The 13231-nt window shown below is 44.9% G+C and overlaps 1 protein-coding gene across 1 annotated transcript in view; it reads right to left on the reverse strand.

The window, feature by feature from the left end:
- The window catches only part of LOC126268101 (proton-coupled amino acid transporter-like protein pathetic), a 110710-nt gene that overhangs the window by 32086 nt on the left and 65393 nt on the right, over nt 1-13231 (reverse strand). The gene's annotated exons all lie outside the window — the stretch shown is intronic.

Genomic DNA, 13231 nt, shown 5'->3' on the forward strand with positions numbered 1-13231 from the left:
GATCTAGTATGCACGTAAAAATGCTGTTTTGAAGTGCTTAGCTTCAGTGACACACTGCAGTCACAGAACTGTGAGTTCGTGTTAAGGAGAGCTGTCATACTGTGCAAAATTATGTTGCCCCTGGCTTCCTGAAGATATTCGACTCGGAAATCTGAGTTGACAAATCTTGAAGCAACATTATGGCAGATTACGTATCACATTGTTATCCAACTGAACAACTACAATCTGTAACTTGAACGATTAGCAGTCGGAAAGGAAATATTGGAATCATCGTATTGTCACATATACGAACACTTCTTCTTCATATGGCAAAATACAATACAACCATACAGGGAATGGGTGTAAGAATACTTCTTCAAGGCGTCCTACGAGACATAGTTATAAAGTTTTAATTACCAACTCGAAAAAGTAAAACTGCATAATTAATTTTTTGTTTAGAGGTACACAACAACAGTCCTGGTTCGCATTGAAATACCCGCATCACAGTAACGTAGCACGCCCCTAGGCGAAAACAAAATGGTCCCGCCAACTGACAAAATGGAGAAGGCCGCGCCATTTTTTGGCTCCCCCAGCGGTGTGCTAAGGTACTGTGGTGTAGATGTTTCAGCGAGCACGAGGTATACCTGTAAATCTTAAGTCGGAATACTGGTTTGATGCACATCGCCACTATACTCTGTCCTGTGCAAACCTGTTTATCTCTGCATAACCATCGCAAGCTAAAAGTATTTTAACCTTCCCACCAGTCAAGTCTCGATCTCCATCTAGAACCTTTACCCACCGCATTTCCGTTAATTACCAAACTGGCGATTTCTTCGTGCCTCAGGGCGTATCCTGTCGACCGATCCCTTCGTTTTGTCCAACTGGATGTACGAATAACATTCTTTTTTGCTTTTCTGTTTCTAAAGTTGTTCATTAGAAACGTTTGGAAAACTTTACATAGCATTCCTCTGTCAAAGGGGTCTTTTTAGTAGTTACGAAATTAACAGCGACAGCTGGCTGTGTCTCGTGTAGCAAGGCCGTTGCTCACACGCTTGAGGAAAAAGCCCAGAAGGTCTGTTGTCTGCCGGAAATATACTGACCGGCTGGAGAGCTCAACAAACCGGTCCTCGCCGTGGCACGGTGGACCCGACCTCGCTTGGCAGCGGTTCCATGTACGGGCCTGGTGCCCCGTCGGCGCGCCTGGACAGCTGGATTCCGCGTGCCTCGCAGCTGACGAGGCAACGACCACGCGCGTGGAACACGGCCAACAGGCGGTCCCCCGCGCCCTGGAGAAACTGGAAGCGTTCCAGCGAATGGCACCGACCTACGCTGGCGGCTGTGCCTCAACTCCCACGCCAGTGAGCGCTCGTCGCTCCACGAGTGATCTGCGCATGCGTCATTCCGTTCTCTTGCTGAGGAATGCTGAATGAAAGCGTGGGCCCTACACTGCGCCGAAGAATGTGACGGCGAGTGTGACACAATGAATGTAACTACTGAACGTTTGAATTTGTTGCTGCGGGCGAACGGGAGCCCTGTCGGTACTGCTGCACTGTAAAAGGGCGTGCTGATAGCGAACGTATCGTTAAAGAATTAAATCGAGTTTAGCCACTAACGCAGTAGCCACAGATGTGCTAAGAGGACAAGCACTCCATAGGCACATGCACACGCTGCCATTTGAATGACCACTTTTGATGGTAAAGAGATGTGGTGCATGCACCACGATTTTTCGTACAAGCGCACCCCATATGACATAAATCTGCTAGTCTTTTAGAATTGCAGTCTAAGATGATGCTCGTTTCTCAATAGGAATTCAAAGACAAATTGAGGCTTTTTCTTTCCTTAGTGTGTTTGCAATGAAACGTCATGGATGGAGTACTATCTGAGCAAATGGGGATAAAACCAGAAATAGATCCAAGGTAGATAGACTATCTGGGTCCGAAATCTGCATCCACGGAGAAGAAGGCCAGTGTTTTACAAGTGTGCAACCTCAGTCACTAACATGTTGAAGAAGTGTGATTTACATTATGTTGATATTCAAACCTAGGTGTGGCCGAGTGAGAGTGTCTAGTTAGCACAACATTTCGGTGACATGCATCACCATCATCATGTGCTAATGAGGCCGCTGAGGTATCAGGAATGTAACTGAGGAGTCAAAAATATACTCCATGCTTATATATCTAGGTCAGGTCTGTTGTAAGCATCGAAGATTTGATTGGCATCTCAGGAGCAATAAAAGCAGCTGGTGAAGACAATGAGCTACGTCACTTCAGTATAAGACACATTCCCAATAGTTTTGCTCGAGTCAAATTTGTTTTGTTAAAGTTTGGCGTCCTATATGTAGTGCATCATTAACAGGAGAACAATAAAACAGTTATAAATGGTTGGAGAAAAATTGAGAGTTGTAGGGAAATCATTCATTCAAATGTTACTTCACTAGATTACATGAGGGTGTTACACACACACTGCGGTATCACTGATCGCGGTTGATAATATATAGATGTGACGTATGCTCCACAATATATTTGCCGTAACCACACAAGTATGGTCCAACTTGTAAAGATGACCAAAACGGAGAAGAAATGAAAAAGATAGGGGTTTAACGTCCCGTTGACGTCGAGATAATTACAGGAGGACCAAGGGGAACAACTTGTTAACTGACACAGTCATCTGTTCTGTGATGAAGTGGTTCGTTGGTAAGGCCGAGAGCTGTGGTCTTGTGTGTAATAGGCGGCCTTTACTTCAAGCAGGCAGCAAATACACATAAGACCACCGCACACACTATTTGAAGATGGCGATCAGGTTGTAACGACCCTTAGAAAAATTAATGAGTTACTGTGCCGGTAAGCCCCTACGTTATTTGATTTTCAAACAGCTGAGCAGAACTGAACGTACTCAGACATTTCGCATTTCGCTCTTTACCTATTCTGATCAACACTAAAATGACACACAATATTTTTAGCGCAACGCAATCTGACTTTCAGTAATCCCTACAAGAGAATGGCCCTGCCTAAATTAACCTATACGTTTCACAAATCACTTACCTCACAAAAATCTTCGTTACTCAAGCTACTGCAATACAGCGAGCGCCACTACTGCCAGCTAAATAAAAGATTCTAACTACTGAAGGCACTAACTACCGATAGGCATAGTTAGCAAATGAAAGATTTTGATAGAGAAAAAACAATGTATTTACCTCAATATTGTTCAAAAGTCATATTATGTATATCAGTTCATGACATCCACTCTTACAAATTTACTGTCTCTGTCCAGATCATCCGCTCACAAAATTCCGCCATGTCACTCCCCACATCCACCACTGCTGGCGGCTTACCTCCAACTGCGCAACGCTACGCGCTGTTAACAGCCAACTGCCCAACACTACAATGGCGAATATTACTCCAACAATGCAAACCAATCACAACCTTCACACAGCACAGTCACTGACTTTCATATAGAGCGCTACATGGCATTACCAATAAGAAAACCTAAACAGCCTACTTGCAAGGTAAACCGTCGAAATACTGTGCGCGGAAAGCGGAATCGGCGGCTTCGCAAGAAACAGGAAAGCACTCTACCATTCAATTATGAGGAAAAAACTACAGAAATCGCATCCGTAACAACTGTAGCCGCTAGCTTTAAATCAGTTAGCATCAGAATGTGGCAGCTCATTTCGTTTACTTTGAAGTTAATATCCACTTGCCGATATACGAATCTCTGTTGTTCCACGAGCCCTTTTAGCACGTATTTTCACTTTCGCCTTTGAATTATTCGAAGGTGCGACGTGATTCCGATGATAGAATGACACAAACAGGTGTGCGGGTGGCTTATTTACAGTTCCAGTGAGAGAAAGAGTAGCTCATATTCCCTAGGAAGAGTCCTAGTAAAGCTAACCCTTAAATTGATGGCTATCCTAGCCTTCAAATTGCAATCTAGATGAAGGGACCAAAGCGAAAATCCTCTCCTTTTGCAAAAAGTTTAGAGACGTATTAAATTCTGTAATATGGAAATAAGGAAGACACAGTGAGGTTTCTAGACTCCATATTTTGTAGTTGCCCCCCCCCCCCCCCTCTCGTTTGGTGATTTCCAGCCCTGACCACGTCAGAGTTTTCGCAATGTCACGCAGTGCAGGAGCCAGCGAACTCTTTATTGAGCTTGTCAGGTTGCTTAATGGTGATGGAGTACGTCGAACGGTAGCTGGAGTGAGATTTACAGCTCCCGTCGACTGCTTGGTGTCGCTATTCCTGTTAGATGACCGGTTTAGCAATTGTTTCAATGGAATAATGGCCATCCACTTGACTGCATGCGCGGCTTGGGCGTCTGCGAGATGAAAGAGCGTCGACAGCCGTCTCATCTCTCATCTCGGACTCACGTCGTCCGCCTGACATGCTCTAAAAATATTACGTCTGAACCCAGGCTGGCAGCTGCGACGTTTCACACACAGCACGGAGTTTAGAAAGGAAAGAAGGAAGCACTAGTGTCCCATCTTTGGGCTGCGGAGCAGCACTCTGCAGCAGAGTGTGTGATGGTGTGAAACTTCCTGGGAGATTGAAATTGTGTACCAGACCGATAATCGAACTAGGGACCTTTGCCTTTCTCGCGCAAGTGCTCTGCCAACTAAACTACCAAAGCACGATTAACGAACGGCCCTCACAGCTTCAATTCTCCATGTGCCTAGTCTCCGACCAGTAGCTGATAGAAATATTTTAGATTTTTACATTATTTTAACTAGCCTTAAAGCAGGAAGTGTGTCTGTATGCATTCATACAACCAACGCCTTCGTTGAAACAACTGTGAGGGGGATGCAAGGAATATCAGTATGTGTCTCATATAGAAATACAGAAGGAGAACAGCACAAAGGGGAATGCGAGTAATCCGGCAATCTGCACTACCGTTTCTGAGTGTCAAGAATTGACGTTACCTGGGAGGTGGATCGCACGTAATCGACTCCTACGAATGAAGAATCTCCCTAGTTACGTAACATTTTCGTGCGCAGTAGGGGAAAGATAATACGCTCGGCGACCTTCGGCGATATTCTATTGCGCAATAAGTTAGTACCTCCTGTACAGAAGTGACACCGTCACAAGTGCCACACAAATGCGCAAAGGAATGCGCCTGTATTAGCCTTCAAGCTACGTATATTCACTGCAGGTACTTTGAACCTTGAAACCGTGCTGGTTATTAAAAACGAAAAAAATATATCTTCGGCATTCACAGAATATTTTAGTGGTAGTCAGTAGTGAGATATAAGAGGAATTTTGAGTTACATTTCAACATTGATTCCCTATCGGACTGAGCAATTCACGAAAAACATCCTCATTATGACCGAATGTAATTTACAGTTAATAAATAAGCAAAAAGACCTGGATATTGTTTAATGTCATTATCGGTGACAAATTATTCACGAATGCTGGGTGTACAGTGGTGAATGTCTGGAGTAATTTAAGTCTGGAAGACCACGTAAGACTATTTATGGGGAAGCCAGATAAAGCACTGAGATTCATTGGAAGAATCCTAAGGAAGTGAAATTCGTCTGTAGTGGGAGGTCAGTTACGAAAGTCTCGTCCGACCTGTTCTTGAGTATAGCTCATCACGGCGAGATCCTTAGCAATATGAATTAAGATTACTTCTGTTCCTACCTTTCATTGTTTACACCAGACGTAATTTGGGCAAGGGCTAATTTTTGTTGTTGCTTTTATGATGATATAGCTTCAGTGCCTTACTCTGAGTCATTCTTTATCACTGTTTTCTTAAACTCGTTGGTTGAATAGTTAGTGGCCTCAGCTTTACTATCGAAGTTGTTTTTACAAGCAAAAGAAAAGAGTGGTCTATTTACTCATGCACCAGCATTTCCAGCACTTTGAATTACCAAGTCGTCTGTATAAACATGGAGTCAATGTTACGGTGAGAACCATGTTTTATTGTCAACTGAGATAGCTCTTAGCGTATGCAGATTGATATCACGTTTTATTGTGAGTTTTCTGTTAAAATTAAATTGTCAGTGGTGTCACTGTACATATGCAAAGAAAGTGGGGGTATGAGCTTTCCTTTTCTGCAGATGTAACCTTTGAAGAAAACATTTTTGTGTTTTCAGCTGCCTCGGATGTCATATAATTCGACTATGAACGTGTGTTCGGTAACCTGATTAATTTTCTCTGAAGTAAAATAGCTAGCCTTTCGACATCAACAAAATACAGCGGTATTGTTCTTAACGATGTGCTGGATGGAAATCGATGGAAATGAAACTACTATTACCACCAAACACCGTACGGTGGTGTGCCAAGTGTCAAGGTCACAAACCGACGTACAGAACGAGCTAATTCCGTCGCAAAGTATGGAGAGCGAAATTCGTTGAAACTCTTACATGCGTGACATATTTACCGAAAGTGGTTGGTGTTAGCATGTGTGGAAAGATCACCTTATTATTATAAGCACAAAGGGAAGTAAAGATTATCATCATATGAGTGTAGAAGCCGCCCAGTCGAATAAAAAGCGACGTTGGCGATGCATTTTGTTCTGTTTGTGTTAAAATTAACTTTACAATTGGCATTTCAGCGAGTCGAGTGGTACGGATCAGCCACGAGGCCACCGGTTTTTTATTCTTTTTTCCCCCTCGAACCCTGTCAGGCGTGGCTGGCTGCTCGCCGGTACCACTGCCCGACGCCATTCACTCCAGCTGTTTTACTGGAGTTACAGAGAATCAGCAGAACGTAAATTCACGGTACAAAACACAGGCCACATTCTCACTGTTGCCCTTGGAGTTCTGTAGACGGTTTAGCACAGGAGTAACCAACCATTTTTACCTGAAGTACACTTATACATCTCTGTTGCTACTAAATTTTTCTAATCGCCCGCTGGTTCCACAGTATTGGTAATTTACAAAGTAGGGAACTAACTTCGCTTTGTGAAGTTTAAAAAGCAGAGTTACAGCAAGTTAAAACATATAAAAATAGTTACCAACGAAACATTTTAGATCAAAATTTTATGAAAACGTAATAAAATGTTTTTTAAAACGCCTACCGCCTTCTGTCTACTAGTAGACATTAGGGAGCAGATTGAGTATTACTGACTTTTGCACTAGTACCACGTGACTCCACTGCTGAGGTAAGTGGTAGATATGCGGCAGTCTGTTGTATGAAATTAGTGTAGCAAGACAGGTCGACGGGCAGACGTGATAGAATGGTAGGAAGGCGCTGTCTTGTTCGGAACGTGCTCACAACGAGTCCGTGAAAAAAGCTGGCTCTTGGTGTAGAGGACGGTCTTCAAAAAACTGTGTATCATTCGCGACTGTTTAACATAGTACAACGGCAGTGGCCGCAGGAAAGAGACTAGTTCAGGCCTCATCAACGAGAATCGGTTTCAGAGCCGACATGAACTGCTGCTTCAATGAATGCAGTGCCTTTCTCATCCAGTCTCCAAGCGAACATTACGGAAGGAACTGCATGCAATGGACACTGGGAATTGGGTACCTCATGAAAGAGCGTTGTCCACAGCGGCATATATCCGCACGTTTTTGAGCCAAACAACAAGGAAACTGAATAGATTCTGGCTGGGGGTGTGTAGTGTGGTACGAAGATTGTGTCTCTTTTACAAATGAAGCGAGGTGTGAAACGAACCGATGACCCAATTGGGCGTTTACCCGCAGGGTGTGGTGAGTGTCGTTCAAGCCGAAGGTGTCCATTCTTTTTTTTACTTTTTGGCTTTCGGTCCGAGCTCATTCATCCACTCAATAGTAATGTCACTTATGACGATACGAAGATAAGGACAACACCCAGTCCCCGAGCGGAGAAAATCTGCAACCTGGCCCGGAGTCGAATCCGACCCCCTTCGTTTAGAAATCCCCTGCCCTGATCGCGCAGCTACCGGGGTGAACACCGGAGGTGGTTCTGTAACGGTTTTCAGTACCGCGAATTGAGTCCACTCATTTAGGGTATGGTGATCATCAGAGACATCAAAGGACTTGGAAGAGCAGCTGAACGGAATGGACAGTATCTTGAAAGCAGGATATAAGATGAACATCAACAAAAGCAAAACGCGGATAATGGAATGTACTCGAATTAAGTCGGGTGATGCTGAGGGAATTAGATTAGGAAATGAGGGGCTTAAAGTTGTAAAGGAGTTTTGCTATTTGGGGAGCAAAATAACTGATGATGGTCGAAGAAGAGAGGATATAAAATGTAGACTGGCAACGGCAAGGAAAGCGTTTCTGAAGAAGAGAAATTTGTTAACATCGAGTATAGATTTAAGCGTCAGAAAGTCGTTTCTGAAAGTATTCGTATGGAGTGTAGCCATGTATGGAAGTGAAACATGGACGATAAATAGTTTGGACAAGAAGAAAATACAAGGTTTCGAAATGTGGTGCTACAGAAGAATGCTAAAGATTAGATGGGTAGATCACATAACTAATGTGTAGGTATTAAACAGAATTGGGGAGAAGAGGAGTTTGTGGCACAACTTGACTAGAAGAAGGGATAGGTTGGTCAGACATGTTCTGGGGCATCAAGGGATCACCAGTTTAGTATTGGGGGGAGGGTAAAAATCGTACACGGAGACCAAGAGATGAATACATTAAGCAGATTCAGAAGGATGTAGGTTGCAGTAAGTACTGGGAGACGAAGAAGCTTGCACAGGATAGGGTAGCATGGAGAGCCGCGTCAAACCAGTCTCAGGACTGAAGACCACAACAACAACACAACAACAACAACGATCATTTCAATAGCCTCCGTGACCTAGTGTCTTCCTAGGCGCTCTATTACAGCTCGGATGGGCCGCTGAATGACCCGATTATAGTCCCAAAGAAAATGTCTGAAATGGTTTGGTACAGCAGGTGCAACGCAGCAATCAACATTCTTTCAATTTGGTAGTCCTAGAATATGGCATACACGTGAAGAAATACGTGGTCCCCCTTCGTCGACGATTTCTGCCCGGGGACTGGGTGTTTGTGTTTTCTCATTATTCCATCATCATTCACGAAAGTGGCTAGATTGGACTGTGTACAGATTGGGAACGTGTACGGGCGCCGATGACAGCGCAGCTGAGCGCCCAACGACCGTAACATCACCACCATCATCTTCTTCTTCGTCGACGACTTGAGACCATTATGGAAGCCTGATAGGGTGTCTCGTGGTGACGACCAAGTTTTTGCAGGGTGCGCTTAGCACGCGGTCGGCCGCGGCGAGTGTCGGCGTCCTTGCGTGTGGTCGCCGGCGGCGGCGGCGCGTCCTTGAACCGCGCGGCGGCGCACAGACGGCGGGTCCGGTTCCAGCGGCCGCCTGCTGGCGGCGCCTTCGTGTGCCGCTGCCGCCCACGAGCCGCGCGCGTTGCGCAACCGGGTGGGCCGACGCCGTCTCACCAGATGCCGCGGCCGGCTGAACGAGCGGCCTCACCACCGCGGCAGGTCGCAGCCACGTGGCGAGCGCGAGACGGCATCGGAGCGGGGGAAACTAGTTTCACTCGAACCTTGCTAGGAAGGAACGTCAAAATGGCGTGTACTTGTCTATTACGTTAATCGACTGCTATCGAATTACGTAGGCACAACGAATTTTACGGAAGTGCTCAAGTGTGTGCAAAAATCCTCGCAAATCTCGGCAGCTAAATACACTAAAGCTGAATATATACTAAGATGGTATCTGTTCTTTCGGACATGTCCGAAAGAACAGATACCTTCTTAGTATACATATAGTTAAGGTTCACCGGCCACTTGACCATCTTCTTCTTCTGTGCGAATGCACAAACAGTGCCCGAACTGTTACGGGAATCGGCAACGCGCCGCGACTAATGAGTATACACTACGAGTGTAGTGCGGGACAATACGTTGAGAATGTGGGTTTCGCTGGAGGCGTGCCAGAGGTAAGTCCCTGCAGTCGCGCTATCCTCTGTGTCCTCGGTGGCTCAGATGGTTAGAGCGTCTTCCATGTAAGCAGGAGTTCCCGGGTTCGAGTCCACGTCGGGGCACACACTTTCAACTGTCCCCGTTGACGTATGTCAACGCCTGTAAGCGGCTAAGGGTGTTCACTTCAATGTAATTTCACACTAAAGCTGAACTCCACCCGAATTGGTCAACACGCCATGAAGGCGCACTCGCGTCGCTGGATGCGAGCCTGGAGGGGCATGTGGTCAACACTCTACTCTCCAAACCGTACGTCAGTTTACAAGACCGGAGCCGCTACCTCTCATGCAAGTAACTCCCAAGTTTGCCTCACAAAGGCTGAGTGCACCCCGCTTACCAACAGTGCTCGGCAGACCGGACGGTGACCCAACCTAATGCTAACCCGAGCTAAACACACTGACGAAAAAATTCGCAGCACCAAAAAGGAGTTGTGTAACACAAACGAAAGTTTGTAAGCGTGTTTCTACATCTAAAAGATCATGCCTGTTCAAATTTCACGCAGGTCGCATCACACAGGCGCTAGTTGCTCCACCATAAGTATGCCAATCAATACACGCTGTAACGGCCCTGAGCATTTGTTAGCTTTGAGATTGGACCTGGTGAGTTGATGTTGGCCGAGAATGCCTTTAAGGCGATAAAGTCTCCATTATCAGCATCTCACTGAGATCGAACGAGGTACTGTAATAGGTCTACGAGAAGTTGAATGTTCCTTCTGCGATACTGCAGAAGATGCTGATACATAGTTTTTGTAAGTTTTCATTGGCTATAAATTACGTTAAATTTTTTACTTTACAGTTTCCTAAAGTCCTTATCAATGGTGCTGTCGAAATTTATTATACGTTGATAAGTTAATGGACTTTTATTAAACTGCACCAGCACTGATTTTGAGATGTTTAATTCGTTTCTAAAACTGACAACTTCTGTTGACAGGTTGTTAACGGTATACTACATTTACAAAAATGGTTCATATGGCTCCGAGCTCTATGGCACTTAACATCGGAGGTCATCAGTCGCATAGAACTTAGAACTACTTAAACCTAACTCACCTAAGGACATCACCCACATCCATGCCCGAGCCAGGATTCGAACCTGCGACCGTAACGGTCTTGTGGTTCCAGACTGAAGCGCCTAGAACCGCACGGCCACACCGGCCGGCCACCCTGTCTCGTTTTCTTTTTTTCGCCCATTCCAAAATGGTGCAATGGGCACGCGCCCTAGCTGCCACAAGCTACTCACGGCATTAGATGTAGGTATAGTACACGTGGAGTTCAGAAACTTACGGAATAGAACTTACACAATTAAAGTCCAGGCGGTGCACACGAGACATCCGCACTAATTAGCCTGATGTAATGAGACAAGTATTCATAGCTGAATTGTACGTCCATTAATACGAGTAGATTGTTCTAGCCGAGCATTTTACGTCCCATTGTGTAAATTTGCTTTCCCTGCACCTTGCCGAAACTGTATTAAAATTCTCAGCAACTAAGTTTCTGGAAGAGTGTTGTAAGAGATCACATATGCACATGAATTGATATTAGATGTAACAGATCACATATGTCGATATAAAAGATTTCCGAGTATCGTGCCGCGTCATAGTGTAAAATCTACGCTGGGGAAACCAACGCTTCGGCCACGGTCCTGGTTCCGGGTCTACTGATTAGCAGACCACTGTAGTCGTGATTTTAAGACGCGACACGATACTCAGAAAATTTTTATGTCATCTGACTCTGGCCGCGAAAGTCCACACGCAATTAGATCACATATGGTCGTTGAACTAACCGTGCGTTCGTGAATTTATAGCCTATTACACATGACATTACGCGCTGGCATGCCGTACTATCTTCCCTTTGTCCTCGTAGAATTGTTAGCTTGTATACCTATTGCGACCGCTGGTGGAAACCAGCAAGTAGGCACCAACTTTTTCGGCGTGTTAGGAGATACCTTCTTTTGCGCCGCACACAGTGCCGGCCGGTGCTCACGTCACACAACCAGCCGCCACGCGAAATACGAGCCCCGCACTTTTCGCGCGGTCTCATTGTCGGCAGACAAGCGTGCCGTGGAGCGGCGGTGCCGTGTGGATGGCCTACCGGCCAGGGGAACGCTGCTGGGGACTACGAAAGGCCCGCTGTGCACGGAATAGGACACGCCGCGGTACCGACCCACACACAGACTGTGTTCCCATCTAGGGACGTCTGAGTCACAGCACAGCAAAGCAAAGCAAAGCTCCGCTCGCCGCCCTACATGGCACGCTCATGAGAGGAGAAGCAGTGCCAGAGTGGAAGAAAGGCTCTGCGAGGGACTTACAATACCGTCTAAAATGACCAGGGAGACACTACACTTACTAACAAATATAACGCGCGAGAAAGAAAAGGAACATACTAATGTGAAGTACTTTGCGTTTTAATGACCGGTAACACAGTATAATGAATGAATTTCTCTATGGAGGTGCTCTGCAATCAGTTCCTCGGCTCACAAACATCGCGCACAGCACATCTTGGTCTGACTGTAAATCATTAACCATTGGCTGCGGAATACTGTGTATCGGCTACCTCCCGCGTGACATGTGCTGCCACCTCTAACATACCCATGGGCGCGAAAATTAAAATGAGGTACCTTATTCTGGCTTTTGCGACTTACTTATTGACTCATCCTCGTACTGCAAACCAATATAAAAGTACCCTCCTGATAGCGACGGCCAAACAGAAATTGCCTCAAATTCACGTAGCAATTAATGTTATATGAATAACAGTCGCGTCAGTTGCACAACTAATCAAAATTATTTTATTTTTCCAAGCACAGAAATAGTCCTTTTTTATCTTTTCTGTACGAGTGCAGTAGCACAATTAGAATAGAAGAGAATCTTTTCTTGTTTCTTTACATCAGTTAAGATCGAAAATCTTTTATGATCTCTAACATGAGTCGGTTACACTAACAAAACAGTACATATACATAATCAACTGAAACGAACAAAACCAATAAAAAGTGCACCCCCAAGAGGTTGTGATAACACAGTACTTTTACCCCTCCCCAAATAAAATTTAGTGTTGACGACACAGGTAAAGTTACGTTTGGATACTTAACCAGCACGTTTCAAAATTTTTTGGAAGATTACCATTCACGAGGTATACTTCACATTAAAAGATTCTTCGTGCCTTAGGACACGTTTCATTTCACTACTATTAGTTGTAATGAGAAAGCTAAATGCTTAAAAAATATTGCAAATAAGTAAATAAATTGAAACAAAAATAAACCGACTGTACCCTCACGGCAGAAAAACTAATTATTTTACGCTTCATCTCCTTTTTATTATTTTCATCTTTTCTTTATGACACTTTCGACGTTTTCTCACTGACTTTATATTACTTA

This window comes from Schistocerca gregaria, chromosome 4 (genome assembly GCF_023897955.1).
Source record: "Schistocerca gregaria isolate iqSchGreg1 chromosome 4, iqSchGreg1.2, whole genome shotgun sequence".
NCBI classification, from domain to species: Eukaryota; Metazoa; Arthropoda; class Insecta; order Orthoptera; family Acrididae; genus Schistocerca; species Schistocerca gregaria.